This window comes from Malaclemys terrapin, chromosome 15 (assembly GCF_027887155.1).
Source record: "Malaclemys terrapin pileata isolate rMalTer1 chromosome 15, rMalTer1.hap1, whole genome shotgun sequence".
Taxonomy (NCBI): domain Eukaryota; kingdom Metazoa; phylum Chordata; order Testudines; family Emydidae; genus Malaclemys; species Malaclemys terrapin.
In genome coordinates, this window is record NC_071519.1 from 20,327,952 (window position 1) to 20,345,964 (window position 18,013).

General features: G+C 43.7%; 1 protein-coding gene across 1 annotated transcript in view; it reads right to left on the reverse strand.

Annotated features, from left to right (window-relative positions):
- KIRREL3 (kirre like nephrin family adhesion molecule 3) overlaps positions 1-18,013 on the reverse strand; it is a 709,139-nt gene that overhangs the window by 629,898 nt on the left and 61,228 nt on the right. The gene's annotated exons all lie outside the window — the stretch shown is intronic.

The window sequence follows — 18,013 nt, forward strand, 5'->3', positions numbered from 1 at the left end:
TGGGATATATACCTGATTCCCTTCCCATGCACTATCTATGCCAGAGCATACAGCTCCCATTGGGTATATGGCCTATTACCTTACCCAGCCCTCTCGAAGACCTGACCTGAATCCAAGATACGTAGAGCCTTGAGCTGTCAAGCCAGTTCAGGGACAGTCCCTCTGTCAATGCAGGATGTGCAGAGAACACCTGGGGATGCTAGCAGGACAAATGGTGATGGAGCAATACCAGATGCAGTCTGCATTAGCACGGCTGAGGATCTAAATGCCACGCACAGGGCTCAGTGAACCATCTGAGCAGAGACGTGCATTGTGGAATGTAACTTCTGGGCAAAAGCAAAAACAAAAAGAGACCCTAGAACAGACCAAAAGCCCAGTGGTTAGGGTACATACCTGGGACACAAATCACAGCAGGGACTTCAATCTGAATCTGCCCTTGTGACTAGTTCCCAATGCAAGATAAGTAAAATAAACCCTACCCCAGGGTCCATTCCAACAGGTATGCAAAACAGTTTAGCCATCAGGCTGTAAAGTCTCATCTTGATTAGCGATTTTGGTTTTATTGTTACCCTTGATAACTGATTGTCAATTAATATAGATATTAGCATTTACAACTGTTCTAGTTGACAAGACCACAGACAAGATTTACTCCGATTTGAATGAGACCAAAAGATGAAACAAACTCAGTCAAAACTTTTGCACATCACGTAGTCTCTAGGGGAACACTACAAATTGTTTCAGTTTGATTCCAAATCGGTACTTGCCTTGCTCAAAACACTTCCACACACAGTAGCAAATCCTGTGGAGGAAGCCAGGCTGCGCTGTGAATTGGGAATGAAAGCCTGGCACGTGGTTTCATGTTTGGTAATAAAAGTTCCACAGAGCTCTATTCTCTAGCCAGAGTAATTATCCCCAAGCAGACTAAAGTGTCCCATAGAGCCCCCCGCTCCCCTTCTATAAATATGCTTTTGATTTAAGGAATTATTATAAAAAAATCTGGAAGCCTTACAGTCATCTACTGTGCATTTAAAGGGAAAACAAAGTCCCTTTTGCAATTACCATTCCCTAAGAACTTTAGGCTCCACATTTTTTCGGTTAACAATGTGGGGATCATAGTTACACATTTATTAAGAAGAGGCCCCTTACATTCATCTCAGCACAGATACAGTGTCTGTGGCTGTGTTTAATTAGAGATTAAAGCAGAGGAATTGAATAACCGGGGCTGCTAATGAATTAGGAAGCTCAGCAAAGCAAAGAGAGCTGAAGATTTCTCAGCTTTGTTTGGCTCTCTCCCCTCCCCCCACCTACCTCTCCATTGCTGCATCCCACCTCTTTGCTCAACAATTGGTTGGTTGACTTGCTAGAGCTGAATAGCACCAGCAGTTTATTACCCCCTGTGGTCTAAGTGAAAACAGAAATCTTTAACAGACTTCATCCGTAGCAGGCAGATTCTTTAGAGTCCTCCTGCATCTGAAGACACCTTGTCCACGGGATTTACAGGGTGCTTAGTACTTCAGAGTCTTTTGAAGTTATAAATGGCAAGACTGAGATTGGTTGAGCTACCAACAGCCTCTACGCTTGCTTCAGTGGTGAAAACCTAGCTCATAGATATTACTTACCCGCAGCGATAAGCAAACTAAGTTTGGGTGGTGTGACATGTCCACCACCTCCTGAACTCAACAAGCTTTGAAGGTTTTAACAAGTTCATTCAGCTTTCACACACCGCACTGTTATTTACGCCTTGGAGTGTCCATTCTTCTGGCTGGGATTGGAAGCTTGAGGGTCAGGATGCCACAGCAAAGGCTGCCTTTGGAGCTTTTATAAAGGAAAGATGGGTACAGTGATTTGGGCACTAGCCTGTGATCTGGGTTCAATTCCCTGCTCTGCCACAGACTCCCTATATGACCTTTCATGAGTCAGTTAGGCCTTGTCACCACTAGGAAACAAGCTATGTTCTTACCTCTGCTTAGTTAACAAGGTAAAACCCTCATGAAAACAAGGCACTTGTAGTTTTAACAAGAGTTAGCAGGTCAAGGTGAATCTTAAGCTCTTGCATAGTCCTTTCCTCACCTACTTGCACATGTAAGAACTGCAAACTGCCTTGTCTTCAATAGGATTTTACCACAAGTTAGCTAGCATGAGATAAGAACACACTTTTTGCCTAGGGAAGAAGACATGCTTAGCTGCTCTGTGCCTCAGTTTCCCCCATCTGTATAATGGATATAATAACACTACCCAACCTCACAGCAGTATTTAGAAGATAATTACATTGAAGATTGAGAGGTGCTCAGACATTACAATAATGGAAGCCACATAACTACCTAAAAAAAGATATGGAAGCAAGCGGTGCTGGAAATCTCACAAGGAAACTCTTTCCCCAAGGACAAGACAGGGCATTAACAAACATAGCCTCTATGTGCCAGGATTCTTGGCTAGCCTCCATCTAAATCTGTCACTGCTACATCACAGAGAAGTGCTATTTCTCTGTACTCATCTCAGTGGGCTAGCTTCCTACCCAAAGTCAACCTGGACCTCTTCAGAATGACTCCACAAGCTAACTCTGGAGAATATTAAACAAGTGTCCACCGACACATGCATTTTGGGACAGCTGGTACGGTGCAACCGCCACAAAAGAATTTAATCTTTTAATAAAACTCCATTATTGTTATGTTTCTAGACACTTGCTGTTCTCCTAAATAGCCGCTCACAACAAGCTCTGCTTGAACTTACGGCTTCTGTGTGGCCAGAATTCTCCTCTCGAATGCATGCATGATTAGCTGCTATGGGAACCATGCACAAGCGTCTGTTGGAATAATTTTGCCCTTGGGCTGCAGGAAAATAATTAGAGACTTATTACCATGACGATGTGCAGACCTATGCCCTGGAGAGCCAACTTTCCATGGTTTTACCCCCATCATTAATAGTAAAATTACATAAATTATAATAATATAATTGGAAAGGTTTCTTCCATCTTGTAGTTCTGAGAATCAAATGTAGACTGTCCGCAATGGCTATATGAAGGAAATCAATCCTCGAGCGATCCCGCTGTGTCTCTTCTGATTAGCAGATGAGACTACAAACGACGAGGAAGCCTGGATTATAATCCCTACATACTTCCTGCATGACACTGGACAGATGACCCCACCTCTTTGTGCTTGAGTTTCATCAGATGTACAGTGGGTTTAATACATAACTTCACAGCGGTGCCACGAGGCTTAATCCAAGGGTGTTATGAAACACTTTCAAATCCTTGAATACAAAGTGCTATATGAAATTGTTTATAAGAAAGGGCAGGAATACTTGTAAAAAGAATCAGTCTCCTTTATTTTCCACTGTAACTCCCATCGCTAGCACTGGGTCACCACTACTGTGGTGGGATTTAATGGGTGGAAACGTTATTTAATTGTTAAAGTAGGGCCTTGGACTCAGGACTCCTGGATTCCACTTGCTTTCACTGGCTTGCTGCTCTTCTGCTGGCTTGTCGCATTACCTTGGGCAGGTTGCAATGTTCCTGCGTACCTGCCTGTAAAATGGCTGTCCGTGCAAGCTAAGCTTGCGGAACAAATACATTTAGATCCTCAGTGTTCAGCATAGTGAATGTTCATCGAGTACTTTGAGATCTTAGGATAGACAGTGCTATGTTAGGGCACTGCACTATTTATGCCACTCCCTGATAGCAGAGGAGAGCTTTACCTTTTGCAGAATGCTACTAGGAGGAAGATAAAATATTTAAGGTGATTTTTATCGGTTGGCCACTGTTCGTTGGCTGATACATTTCAAGCCTCATTTGGTACAAAATTGAAATGGTTTAAGTCAACATTCAAGGTAAATGTCTGCATTTTTATGGCCAAAGAACCCAACTTGTTGTTATTTGCTTCTGTGCTGTTGGTTAAATTGAGCTTTCGTATATTTACTGCATCATCCTAACGTCTAATCAGACTGATTGCTGGCGGGGATAACATGGCTGGAAAAATAGGTCTTTTGCTGAGACAATAACAGGGTAACAGACTTTCGGTCACAAAGTCTTTCATAAATAAGAGGTCATATCTAATAACGTTTGCTTAAAACTTCTTAGTGGAGCTGCTGTTCTCAGATGCTGCTGGCTGTTTAGTTTCAGCTTTAACTATATATATGTGTGTGTGTATTTGCTGTGAGGGAAGGAAAATAATCCCTCCTTTTAAACCATCATCTGCTCCACCATGGAACACATCACACCCCCTCCACACACATGGAGAGATTGGTGGATAATGAAAGGATAATGAGTGCTGAACATCTGGGGGGGAGGGAGAGGAAGATGGAATTTATTCCAGCGAGCGACAAGGAAAATCTCACCATGCAAAGCCTTGTACTGCTGGAACTGCCCTACCAGACTGCAATCCCAGGAGAGGGGAAAACAGGTTTATTCTAGGAGGTTTGCTGGAAAACTATCAGCTGTAATGAGTCAGAGATAGCTTTGGTAACACAGGCCGGAGGCTGATGTTCCATTGGGTGGCCGGGAGCTCACTGGTGTTATGGATGAACTGTAAACAACAGGAGCTTAGATTTAGAGCCCTGTCTCTCTCGGAAATGCAGAGTAACACGAAATAAAACGAAAAAAAAAAAGTCATTATAAAGAAAAGCTTTTCCCATCAGACTTGGGAGATTCAGTAGCCAATGGCACGCTCTGTACGGCACATGGGACCACTTGTGCCGTACAGAGCGCGCCAATCAATGGCAGGTGCTATGTGAGTCACATGCACTCATGGTGTATGCACAGAGTGAGCGTGCTGGAGGGTGGGGCTGGGCAGGGGTCGGCGGGAGGATTTGGCAGCAACACAAAGAGTGCGGGACAGATGCAGAAAGAGGGCCCCGACACTGCGGTTCTCCCACCTCACATGGAAGGGAAGGTAGTGAGGAGGCCTGGGCTGGTGCCCATGGGAGAAAGTGAGGGTGGGCATTGGATATTGAGGTGGGGTGTGTCTAGGGCTCTGAGGGCCGAGGCTGGGGGGGGGGGGGGAGAGAGACACAGGAGCTGAGGGGGGCAGGGTGGGTAAAACAAAAACACAAAATCCCTGCAAAACAAAAAAACATTAAAAATAAAAAGAATGTCACAGGGCTCTAGTTATGTTTCTATAGCATTCCCCCCCCCCCCATCTACTTTAGGCTCAGTGTTTCTATAGTGGGATTATGACAGCCTTGCAACAGAGGCAGCATAATTCTATCCAAATGGGAAGGGCTTCTCCCACCCCATCTTTGTCTCCCCACCTCGCAGCCTTTCCCCCTCATTGTCCTCCTTCCTGGGGAGAGTTGCTGGGACAGGGGGTGGCATGGATGGGTCACACCAGCCTGTAGGTGTGTTTGTCTAGCCGCGCGGTCCCTATGGACCATAGTTGTCTTGGTGGTTGCAGACGGATAAGCAATCTCCGTAATAACCTGTTCCTAAAGCATTGAAGGGCTCTGTGCAATGCCCATAGAAGTCAATGGGAGTCTACTGACTTCAGTAGGAGTTAGATCAGGATCCTATAGACTTTGTAGACTAACACTAGGACTTGGAATTCAATGCAGGAAGCCCCTGGAGATCATGGAGCACTGCTGTGATGTCTTCATTGCTCAGTAAACAGACTCCTGCATGCTCCATGGGACAATTGCCTTCAGGCTCAGGCAGGGGGAATTGCAGTAACCTGGTCAGAAGCTAGCTAAAATGTGAATCCCAGTAGCAGGGCCCTTCCCTGAGAGAAAAAGGACTGGGTTCCTGGCCAGCAAAAGCCAAGAAACCATCACTTGTTGCAGAATGTTCCAAGGCTCAGCAGGGAGTCTAAAGTGAGACCATGCCCAAAATTCTACAAAGAGGAATCAGCACCCAGCACTGGAACGAAGCCACCTCTGGGGTGGGAGGCAGCAGACGTTTAGAGAGCACAGAGCACAGTTTAGGCTGAGAAGTGACTAGGACTACTGCCTGCAGTTTGAAACTGGACAGGGGGGGAAATTTTAAGGAAACAAATGTCATGACTTGACATGGAATCAGAGCAGACGTCCAGTGTTAATTGCCCTAGCACTTGTCATAAAAATAAAATATCCCTGGTTAGAAGACTGTTTCCTAGGAGACATGACTTGCTTGGCCCCTTAGACAAAGATCAAGCTTTTTAATATCCCATGAGAAACATGAACCCACATACTGGCCTCTCGAAGGAGTGGAGGATGCTATTTAGTGCTTTATGCAGGCACTGGCTAAGCTCCCAGCCAATGGCTATTAACAAGAGAGAAGGGAGCAGAGATATTGAAGTGTTAACAGTCTTACCGCCTAGCTCATATATAAAATTTATCAAAGTGCATTATCCTAATTTCACAGATTGGGAAACTGAGGCACAGAGAGAAGCAACTTCTGTGAGGTCACCCAGAAGGCCAGCAGCAGACCTGGGAACAGGGTCTCCTAAGTCCCAGTGCAGTGTTCTATCAACTAGGAAACACTGCCTCCTTTACAAACAGGGCCCTAGCCAGCCATCAAACCACACCAGGCTGGGTGCAATGGCTCACAGTGGTATGGGGGAGGCAAGAGAGCTGAGTCAATCTCCCAATGCAAGTGTGTAAATGTCAGTAAGCAGCATAGAGATGAAACGGGCCTGACAGACGGAGCCATCCTGGTTTTTGTTTGTCTTCAGAGTTGTCAGTTCAGGTCTCCAGGTCAGAAATCATTTGATCTGCTAAACCATATAACCATATGCTTTGTAGAACAAAACGCCTGGCAGACTTCAAGACATATGTATTTTAAGGTGCACAATAACATGCTGAACATCTCTAGATACTTGCTTCCTATTTATTATTACCACGTAGTGGAAAAGGTTTCACTTTTCTATGCCTGGCCTGTAGTTTGTGAATCATCTTCAAAAAGAATCCCAGAGGTTTCCTCTCTAATTTTACCATTTTTACATACGTTTCTAAAAATCTAATACATAAAAAAGGAAGTAATCTTCCCTTCCACAATAAAGGTATTTATTACATGCATAAACAGCCATCGAGAAATAACCATGCGGGACTTTCAGTTACAGCAAAATAACTCTGGCACATGGGCTTCTGTAAGTGCCATCCTGGCTGATGATGGCTATAAAGCTTTACAATTGCTAGCTAGTTAACCCTTGCCACACACAAAGAAGGTGGGTGAGGGACAGAACGAATAATACTTTGCCAGAGAAATGTGGTTGAACACAGCATGTATTTAACAGCACAGCAGCAACCTGGCACAACAGTTTAGAACAAGGAGTCAGGAATTGCCCAGCTAAAATGCAGAAGGAATTTCTGTTAGAGTTGGAATTTGGCCCAACTATCTGGATTATCCATTGAGTCTTCAACACACACACAATGGGTCAAGTACCAAAAGACAGTACACCATGCTGAGGCATTGGTTCCCGACTGATTTAAGAAAGAAAGCCTCCAACCTTTCCCACAACACTAACATGGTCCTTGGTACTGTCTCTTTTGTGTTAGATCATTTGCTTCCTTCCGGTCTTTCGCAGGATGAACCATAGCAGCCTCATGCGGCCCTATTTGGACCAGATTTTCTGAAGAGTTTAGCCCGCTGGCTGCTGATCTCCCTTGAAAATCTGGCCCCAGTTGTGAGTGCTGAGCACTTGACAAGCTGGCCCTTGCAATGAAAAGAAAATGCTGTGCAAGGAAGAGAAGAGAGATAGAGAGGACAGAAGGGAGCCCAGAGCATGGGCAAGAGGGGTATGTAGGCTCCCCTTCGCACCTCAGGGGATGATTCGTCCATTTCTGAACTAGATGATCTTTTGTGCTCACTAAAGGATATTGGCATGTGCGCACACACACACACACACACACACTCACTCAGCTGCACAGATAGAGCATGGGTCACCGGCAAGGTACAAGGGAGCATATCTGGTACAGGCTCCCTAAAACCCAGAAGGAGGACATCCAAAGCTGGGCTGTTTGCTTTGCAAATATTTCAGGGATCACAGGAAGGAGAGTCACGTTTCTGGTGAGAGGAAGGGGAGTTCTCAGCCTAGGTTATGCATGCAACAAATTTAAGTATTACACCAAAGCCAGATGCTGAGCTTTCTTCACATCAAATTGTCGCTGGATTCAACTGGCTTTTACACTAAGCAGGGCAGGGAGAGAATCATGTTAACTCCACAGGAAGACTCCACCTGAAAATGCCCGGGGAAATTTAGAGCAGGCTTCATTTATGCATGGTCCTGTGTGGAAACACACAGCAGAGCCAGGTAGCAGCAAGGGGTTAGAGTGTTCTAAGCTGACCACACAACCCTTTGGTGTCTTTTATTTCGTTCCAAGCCTACAAGTCCTAAGAGCCCAGAGCCTGATGTTGCTTCATGCCCCTGCAGGCAGCTAACACTGCTCTACAGCCAAAATGCTTCTGAAATAAATGTAGTCAAACTTTACTAATTCTGGGTCACTGAGAACGAAAATGATGCTTAAAATTGTTGATTGGCTCTAGTTTTCAAGATATGCTATTGGGTCAGTATATACAACCCTTGACTTGGGAATGGCAGAGGATAAATGAGTTATAAAGGGAAGGGATCTCAATTTAAACCAGAAATGACTAAAATACATCTTTGACTGGATCTATGAATGAATCTATGACTGGGTTTGGACAGTACTTGCTTTTTAGGCAAAACAATGAATGATGCAATCTGAAGCTGGTATTGCGTCATCCATGATATGAATTGCATCATGTTATTCCTAGAAGTCATGGATGATGCAATCATAACAAAGCTTACATCACTCTGCTGAACAAATTGCCCTATATCAGCTCTAGGAATCATACAGTGTTGTGCTCTCTTATTTGTCAGTGTTTGATTTTGCAAAGGGACACATTTCTGTTTAGCCAAAGTGAGCAGAATGCCTCATACTTGTGTGAACAGTGCAGATAACTTCTGCTATGTTTGTGGTGAAGTGACTTTTGCATCACAAAAGCGCAGTATAACCACTATGGTTAAGAAAGCCTATCACCTTTATTTTGGCTAAAAAATTGGAGATCAGGACAAGAGGTGGGCCCCACACATATGCTGCAACACTTGTGCAACAAATCTTCGCCAGTGGTTGAACAGGAAAAGGAAATCTATGCCTTTTGCAGTGCCCATGATTTGGAGAGAGCCAACAGATCATACCAGCAATTGTTACTTCTGCATGGTGCCTCCAGTTGGGAAAGGTGCGTCAAAGAAGAAAAAAGCAACAGAGGGTCCTGTGGCACCTTTGAGACTAACAGAAGTACTGGGAGCATAAGCTTTCGTGGGTAAGAACCTCACTTCTTCAGATGCAAGTGAGAAGAAAAGAAGAAAAAGTGGACTGTGCATTATCCAAACATTCCATCAGCTATACGCCCAGTACCCCACGGAGAAGGACTGCCGGTTCCTGATGCACCAGAATCATTCTCACTTGAGTCAGACGAGGAAGAGGATGAAACTTCTGGTCCTGAACCATCAATGTTACAGGATCCACATTTTCTCCCATCCTCCTCCTCTGAACCACACCTCATAACACAAGGTGAACTGAATGACCTTGTCAGGGATTTGGAACTACCCAAGAGTAAGAGCTGTTGGGCTCCAGACTACAGCAGTGGAATCTCCTGGCAGGTGATGTTAGGGTTTCCATGTTCCGTGACCGTCAAAAGGATCTTGTCCCATTCTTCTTCATGGAAGGTGATCTTGTAGCCTGCAGCAACATCGATGGTGTGATGGCAGCCCTCAACATCGTTCACGATCCAGATGAGTGGAGACTGTTCATTGATTCATCGAAGACAAGTCTTAAAGCTGTTTTACTGCATAATGGCAATGTTTTGCCATCAATTCCAGTTGATCATGCAGTCCATATGAAGGAAACCTATGACAACATGAAACAACTTTTGAGGTGCATAAACTATGACCAACATCAGTGGCAGCTTTGTGGCGATTTGAAGATTGTTGCTCTCTTGCTTGGTCTGCAGACTGGATACACAAAGTACTGCTGTTTTCTCTGCGAATGGGATAGCCGTGCAAGAGATTCCCACTACATCAAGAAAGATTGGCCACTCCAACAGTCATTGGAGCCTGGGAGGAAAAGTGTTCAGCCTCCACCACTTGTTGAATCAAGGAAGATTTTGTTACCACCCTTACACATCAAGCTGGGTCTGATGAAGAACTTTGTCAAGGCCATTGACAAAACGCAAGCAGCTTTCAAGTACCTCCGAGGAAAATTTCCAAGGTTAAGTGAAGCTAAGATAAAGGAAGGTGTCTTCGATGGTCCTCAGATTCGTGAACTTCTTCAAGATGATGCATTTGGCCACGCACTGCGTGGCAAGGAAAAGACGGCATGGAAAGCCTTCCAGTTAGTGGCAATACATTTTCTCGGAAACCACAAGGCAGACAACTACAGGTTGTTGGTGGAAAACCTCCTCAAGGCATACAAAAGCCTTGGTTGCAACATGTCACTAAAGATACATTTTTTGCACTCTCATCTAGATTTTTTTCCACCGAACTGCGGAGCAGTGAGCGACGAGCACGGCGAGCGATTTCACCAGAACATTGCAACAATGGAGAAACGCTATCAGGGCAAATGGAGCCCATCAATGCTTGCAGGACAGTGACAAGAGATGCTCCATTTAATGAATACAAGAGACAAGCCAAGAAGCACCGAGTAGACACTGAATAGGACTAAACTATGTACGTAATAGTTTTTTGCCTTTTGTTTCAGAATAAATTTTATTTATATAACCCTTTTGCTGATTTTTAAAGTGTTACATAAACAGGACAGGTGAAATATCATGTAAAGCAACCCTAAACACATGAAAAGACCTAGGTTTACAATTTATGATTAAAACTCTACTATCTACACAATATACATAGACATAAAATGTAAAAACTTAAATATCTTAGAAACAGTAGCCAAACAGTTGTTTTAATTGTCATATTTGAATTCAGCACATCAAAATACATAATAAATAGCACATTTTATCTCTGAAGCAGACGACTTCTCAAAAATTGTAGACCAGTGTGATAATCATTATCAGCATCTCATAATTTTGTCCCTCCGAAGTAAAAAAACATGAAAAGCAATCCATCACTCTCAATAGCCCGACATGCAAGCAGCAGCTTCCAGACGTCATGTTAACTGTCATTTATTATAGTGCTCAAAATCATGCCAGGGTGGCTCAGCCTATGTAACTCATCACCAAGCTTCAGGGCCATGGGCTCAAAGCACAGAAGGTTTGGGACAGCATAAACAGGTGCTTTTGAGATACACTGAGAAAGTGTGATGTTGTACGGTGCGTGCCACTCTGATTTATTTAGATGTAAACAGACATCCCTAATCCCAGAGTCCAGGCAGGCTATTTCACCATAAAAGACACCCAAGGCCAGATCCTCAGCTGACATCCACTGAAGCTAGGCCAGCGGAGGAGCTGACCCCAGGGCCAAAAAAACAGTAGCAAGAGCAAACCAGCAGCCAATCCCAAACACACGTGACAAGGGCACAACAAGTAGGGGCTGCGCCATCTCCTTATCACTCTGACTGCATTGCCAGCATCCAGCTGGGGCGATACCTTGAGAAAGTCACTATGCACAAACCCATTTGATGCCATTTCCCCTCTCCCTGCCAGAGCCTAGCCTCAGGATCAGAGCCCTGACTGGATCATGTTCAGTAAAACACCTCTTCTTCTGAAGTGAGAGCACAGGACACATCTGGAAGCTGAGACTCTGAATCACATACTCAGCAGCCTGCGATATTCAGTTGACTGCTGCAAAATGTCCTGTAGACTTTCAAAATGCACTCGGTGCGTGCGTGTGTCATCCTGACTGAGAGCACCCCAGGCTACAATTGCTGCTGCCTCTCCTAGGGCTCGATGCAGGATGCCAGCAGAGCAGTGAACATGACACTGCCACGGCCTACTGCTTATTAGCGACTGTTGAATGCACATGTCTTTGAAGCAAGTTGTGCCCAGGCCTCACCGAGAAGCAGAGGAATTTTCACGCGCACACATCCTGCTGTGCTGACACATCTCCCACTCTCCTGGTGCTCCTACACCCAGTTTTAATTGATAGCTACCCATAAACACGTCTTGCCTGTGACAAGGACAATGTGACCAGCAGAGTGTCTATGTGCTCTCAAGTCCCTCGATGAGCAGAGATGTCCTCAGAACTGACAGCAGAAGGCCACTCGAAGCAATATCTGCAGTTATTATGGACAGAGCTTAGCTGGAAGGACAACAGGCATTGTGGTCGGCTATTGATTTCTCTCCACTTTAAGCATGCAAGGTCTCCCTCTCTCTGGAGAGGGCTTGGGGAAGAGGGGACAACTAGCACTTGCCTCAGATTGGAGGCTGGGTGGCTGATTGAGGAGTCAAGGCAGGTCCTCAATAGGGCAGATCAAAAATGTTCCATTGAAATTGTTTTTTTGATAGAAAATTGGGGGTTTGATTAAGGTTTTTGCTGTTGTTGCAAACAATGTCTGTTTTCTGAAGAAAAGAAAAAAAAAATCAATTGTGTGTCAAAAAAGCGATCACCCGAAAACCAAAAAGATTTTGGTCAAAAATGTGAAATGGTTTGGATATGCCACCTCAGTGCCTCACGGGAGTTGCAGTCAGGATGGATTTGATTTAAATCACTAGTCAGGAAGACTCAATTTAATCATGGATTTCTACATAAAAGTGCATTCTTGTTGGTTGTTATAACCTTAATACATATTCTTCACAACTCAGAGATAGATGTAGGTTTCATTTGTAGAAGGTACATACTATATGTTGTTTAAGTGATTTATTTTGAAAACTTTTCAGATTAGTTTTACAGCTATATCAGAAAATGAATGATTGTTTGGTTAGTTCATTTACCAAAGGTAATTGAAGTAGATATTTATGAAGTCATTGGGAGGTGAACTATCTCCAATTCAACAAGTTAATCATTAATATTTGGAGGATTTTCTTGTCATGCTGTATTAGGAGATCATCATCAGACAGACATTTAAATTGTTTTATTTAACTATTTCTCACCTCTATATATTATTTATTTAAAAACATTTTTGCTGGTAACAAGCATGTTTTCTCTGGAGACAAATCCACAGTTTGAGAACTGCAAAACTAAGCATCTCTGACAGTATCTTCTAGACTGAGCACTGAGTCCCATTGGGTAGATAGAAAGATTAATTTAAATAATCTATACAGAAGCCCTGGAACTCCATCAAAATGGGTTCCTAATCCATGAACTATTGGAACTCATTTATAAAACTTTTCTTAAACATTACATGAATATATTGTCTCATACTATAGAATTAGAATTTATAATCCCTGTTCCATGATGAGATATCTTTGAAATATAATGTATCTTAATTAAAACAATCTTTAGATAGGTTTTTTTCCTCAAAAAGCATTTTAATAAAAAAAAATCTGATTTAAATAAAAAAAAATCCAATTTTTATTTATTTATTTATTTTTTAATCATTGATTTTTATCCATCCTGGTTGCAGTGTGGTTGCTTCATGTCCCAGGTCTTCTCTATGGGCTGGACTCATAGCTGGACCACATTTCCTATGATGCACCACAGTCATGGACTCCCAGCACATACCACCTCCCCTGACAAAGACTGGAGAACTGGTGCACCATGAAAGATGTAGTCTGACTAGGGAGCCCAGCCTGTAAAGGAGAATGGGAGCACAAGGCGTCCAAACTACAACTCCCATGAAGCACTTCAGAACCATATCAGAATTGAAATATTTTGATTTTGGGGTGATTTCATTTTTTATTTTTATTTATTTATTTTTGCCTAGAACTCAACATTTTCAGTGGAAAAAACTTGATTAAAACATTTTTTTCCCCATTTTCATCTAAATTTCCATAGGAAGAAAGTTCATTTTCTGGCCATCTCTACGCCTCACAGTGAGACATTTAAGACTGCATAACGTTTTCCAGTCTAAGCCTGTTTTTAGGTGCTTTCAGATTTGGGGCTGAAATTTTCCAAACTTGTTTTTTTTGCTCAGAGATGCCTTTTTTCCTCCCAGGGGGAATCTGTACATAAATGGATTGGCCAATTTTGAATTGGGGGAGGGGTACATTTCCTCCTCCTTATAAAACAATCCTTGCAACTCTTTTATTTTTATTTTTTGCAAGAGCCAAAATGGCTGAGGTTTGACAGTTGAAATGTAACACAGAGCAAGCCCTGAGGATGAGCAGCACATGGAGCCAATTTCCTCCAGAAGCAGGCTAACTGGACTAAGCTAACTTTGAAGTCACACACAGAACCTGCCCAATGTTAAGTGCGAGCTAAACTCAGGAAGGGTCATTAGAGTTGAAACCTGTTCACATTGGCCATTTCAAATGTGGTTCATTTTAAAAAATGTTCATGCTCTTGTGACTCCATAGAGCTTTTAGGCCTACTTGCCCCAAGTCTGCCCTGGAGTGCACAGGAACTGGGCTCCCTCCAACAGACCCCCTAAGGTGCACTGGAAGGAACCTTTAACCCTTAGACTAGCTGTGACTAGCCTGAATGTTACCACAACTGAAACTCCAACAGGGATTCATAGGCAGCAGCTAGGTCTCAGTTGGCAGCCTCTCCTTATAGATGTGAGAGTCCATCTGAACTAATGATAAGAGGAGAATTAGTCAGGGTGGCAAATGGCCATTGGCCTACAGGAGAATTTCCATGCAGGAGAAGCAGTTCTGGGCAACAGCTTATGGCTCCACTGCTCCTGAAGCCACCAGTCCATGGGTTTGTTCTTGGATCGCCATAGATTTGGAGTGGTTTTAAGGATGCTATATTTTTGCCTCTTTACAGCCCCTATGTGCTGACATCGCTTTAACTAATTACCAGCTTGCCTTCCCTCTACTGCTGTCATACCCTCCTAATGGATGGCCCATTAGGACCTGGGATACTTATTAGAATAATAAAACAATGCAACCCATCCATCTCACAGGCTGTATAACTGGATCTTGTAGCATATCTACAGTGGCATGAAGCTGAATTTAATATGGCGTTTTATCTTGGGGGCATCTGGATCTAGCGGCTGCAGAATTTCACTTTCACATTCTGCATTAGACAAACCGTAGAACAATTTTGCAGATGTCAGGATGCTGCTCCCTGGCCAGAGTTCTTGCAGTGCAGAGAGCTTTGGTACAAAAGTCTGTGAAACTCCCCTGGTATACAGTTTTGTTACTAACTTTGGCCAAATCAATGTTCAAAATTTCTTCTGCCTTGTGGGGAAGCTGGGGCTTGAGCTATGGTTATGACTCCAGGCAAACTCACTCTCCAGGAGGAAGAATCGGCTTGTTGTTAAGATATGAGATGGAGTGCAACAGAGCTCGATTCAATTCCCAGCTTTGCCACAGATTTGCTTTGTGATCCTGCGCAAGTCATTTGAGTCTTTCTGCACCTTATTTTCTGCTCAGCAAAAAAAAAAGGGGGGGGGGGGGCAAGGCTTCAGTCCTACCTCATATGAAGTGCCATGAAGGTAAATTTGTGAGGCACCCTCTTACTACAGCCACGGGGATCCCAGACATACCTAGATGAGGACTTTTAATTTGAGATTTTAGATTAATTTGAACTTGAAACTCAAGAGGCTGCTAACCCATTTAAACCAGCACCCTCCCCACCACCTCATCATTCCTGGGGAGACACTGATGGGGTGGGAAAGAAACCACATCTTCCCCTGTGGAAGAGAAGATCTGGAACAGAGACCCAAATCCACAGAGGCACTTGGATGTTGCAATGCGTACCTTTCAGGCACCTCACCTCCCAGTGGATTCCTCAATCCCTATTCAATGCATGGGGAGAGATAGGCAGCTAAGAACAGGAGGATCCATGAAAGCCAGCTCGTGAGGCAGGGAGGTGGCTAATAGCAGATACCAAGGAGAGGAGCATGTCCTAAGACCAGCCATACTCATGGAGTTAGGTGCCTACCTGTGAACCCTTTCCTTGAGTCAGGTGCCTGAGCTGATTTCTGCCAGAACTGTAGGGGCACACGCCTAATTCCACACAAGTCCTTTTGTAGGTCTGGGCCAGAGGGCTTTGATAGGAGAGATGCAGAGCCATCTCCTCTTACTTTCCATAGAACGAAAGAAAGAGAAATAAAATAATCCACCAGCTCCAGGCAGAGTCCACGTGAAAACAGGAACGGAAGGATGCAGTGACATGATCTAATTAAAAAGACCTATTGGAGATTTTTAATTCCATCCTGAGAAAAATAACCCATGCATCTGCTGGTGAAAGCTCCATATGGCCTTCTCTGGTTTTATGCCACTTAGATGGAATCAGCACCCTGGTATTGAAATTCCCCATGCATTAAATTGCATCAGGGGCCTCTCCAGCCATCAGTGTAAATGGCAAGGATGATGAGTTAAAATTGCCATTTCTCCAGAATAGGAACTGTTCCGACTTGGACACAGGGGAAGGAGCAGAGTCACTAGGGAAAAGGAGGGGAACATCCCCTAGAGACACACACTTCAGGAATATCTCACCCCACCTCCTCTGAGGGGAGGCGCCTGAAAGCGTTTGGCTGTCTTTGCCTACCAAAACAAAGGCTGAGAGGGAATCTGATGGTTTTCTAACTACATCTAACTACATTGGTGGGTAAGCACCAAGAAGAACTATTGAAGTTCAAGGACACTACTGGCACAAGAACAAATGGGTATGAACTGGCCATGAATAAATTTAGGCTGGAAATCAGAAGATTTCCACTCATCAGTGGAGTGAGTTTCTGAAACAGCCTCCCAAAAAGTTTCTTGCCCTACTCCAAGTAGTTTTAAGAGGGAGCTTGACATGTTTATGAATGGGATTCCATGATGGGGTTGCCTATGATAACAGGGGACAGGAGGTCCCTTCCAGTGCTATGATTTATGTCCATATGTTGATCTGAAAGGCAACTGTGAGAATGCTAAAGCCAGAGCATCCTGAGGAGAACCGAGGCAATGGAAACAATGACCAAATGGAGACCAAGGATCTGAAACTGCCCAAACGCAGGTAAGAAGCTCAATACATGCAAAACCCAGCTTACCCAGTTGTCTACACTAGCATTTGTTGTCTTGTTGTTAATAGACAGTTAATAGACAGTTGTTAATAAACAGTTAATAGACTGTGCCAGTTAACTAAAGCTAATTGGCTTTGTGTGTTTTGGATGCTCTTCCACAGTGGGCCAAGCCCTTTGGTACGTTACTAGATTAGGCAGCACTGGTGCACCAATGCAGTGGGCCTACATTAGGTGGCAGAGAAATGTTTTTGATACAACAGATTTCACATCAGAAAATGCAGAAATTGTGAAATCGAAACATTTTTCAGGAATGAAATTTCCACCTGGAGAAGTCAAAATAATTCATTTTAGCTTTCTCATTTCATTTTGATAAGGTTAAAACATTTCTTTACAACTTGCATATTATAACATTAAATTCATTATGTGTAATATTAAAACATTTTATAATTATAATGTTTGGACATTATCAAAACAAAAACACATCAATGCTTCTGAATTGATGTTTTTCAGAAATTTCTGTGGTGAATTTCGACATTTTGACTTTCTGTTTTGATTCTGAACAAAAGCAAATTTCAAAATGTCAGGATTTCCCAAACAGAAATTTCACTTTCTGACTGGCTCTATTTGGAGGTTTGCACTGCTGTAGCTACACTGATGTCATTACACCGGTGCCAATTTTCCTAATTAAGACAAGGCCAGAGATACCAGGGTGAGGGATGCCCTCATTAAAATGTAGATAGTCAGAGAGCTACCATGTTTGACAGAAGATTGTCTAGTCAGTGTGTCCCACACAGTGGCCCCCAAGCCACCAGTGGATTGAGGGAAGCTTCTAGGTGGATTACAGGGCTTTAGGCAAACATGAACTTCTTCCTGTCTGGTGCCGAGGAAAGGACTGAACCCAGCCCCTTCAATCTCTCCATAGGGCCACCCTGGCGCATGGGGTCACAGCATCACTGCGGTTTGTCCCACACGCATTGCTGTCATGATGGAGGAGTGGCTGGGCCAAACCTGAGAGGCGCTGCAACCTCACACACTAGGTCACAGCACCACTTAAAGCAATTTGGCCTGGCTGGCT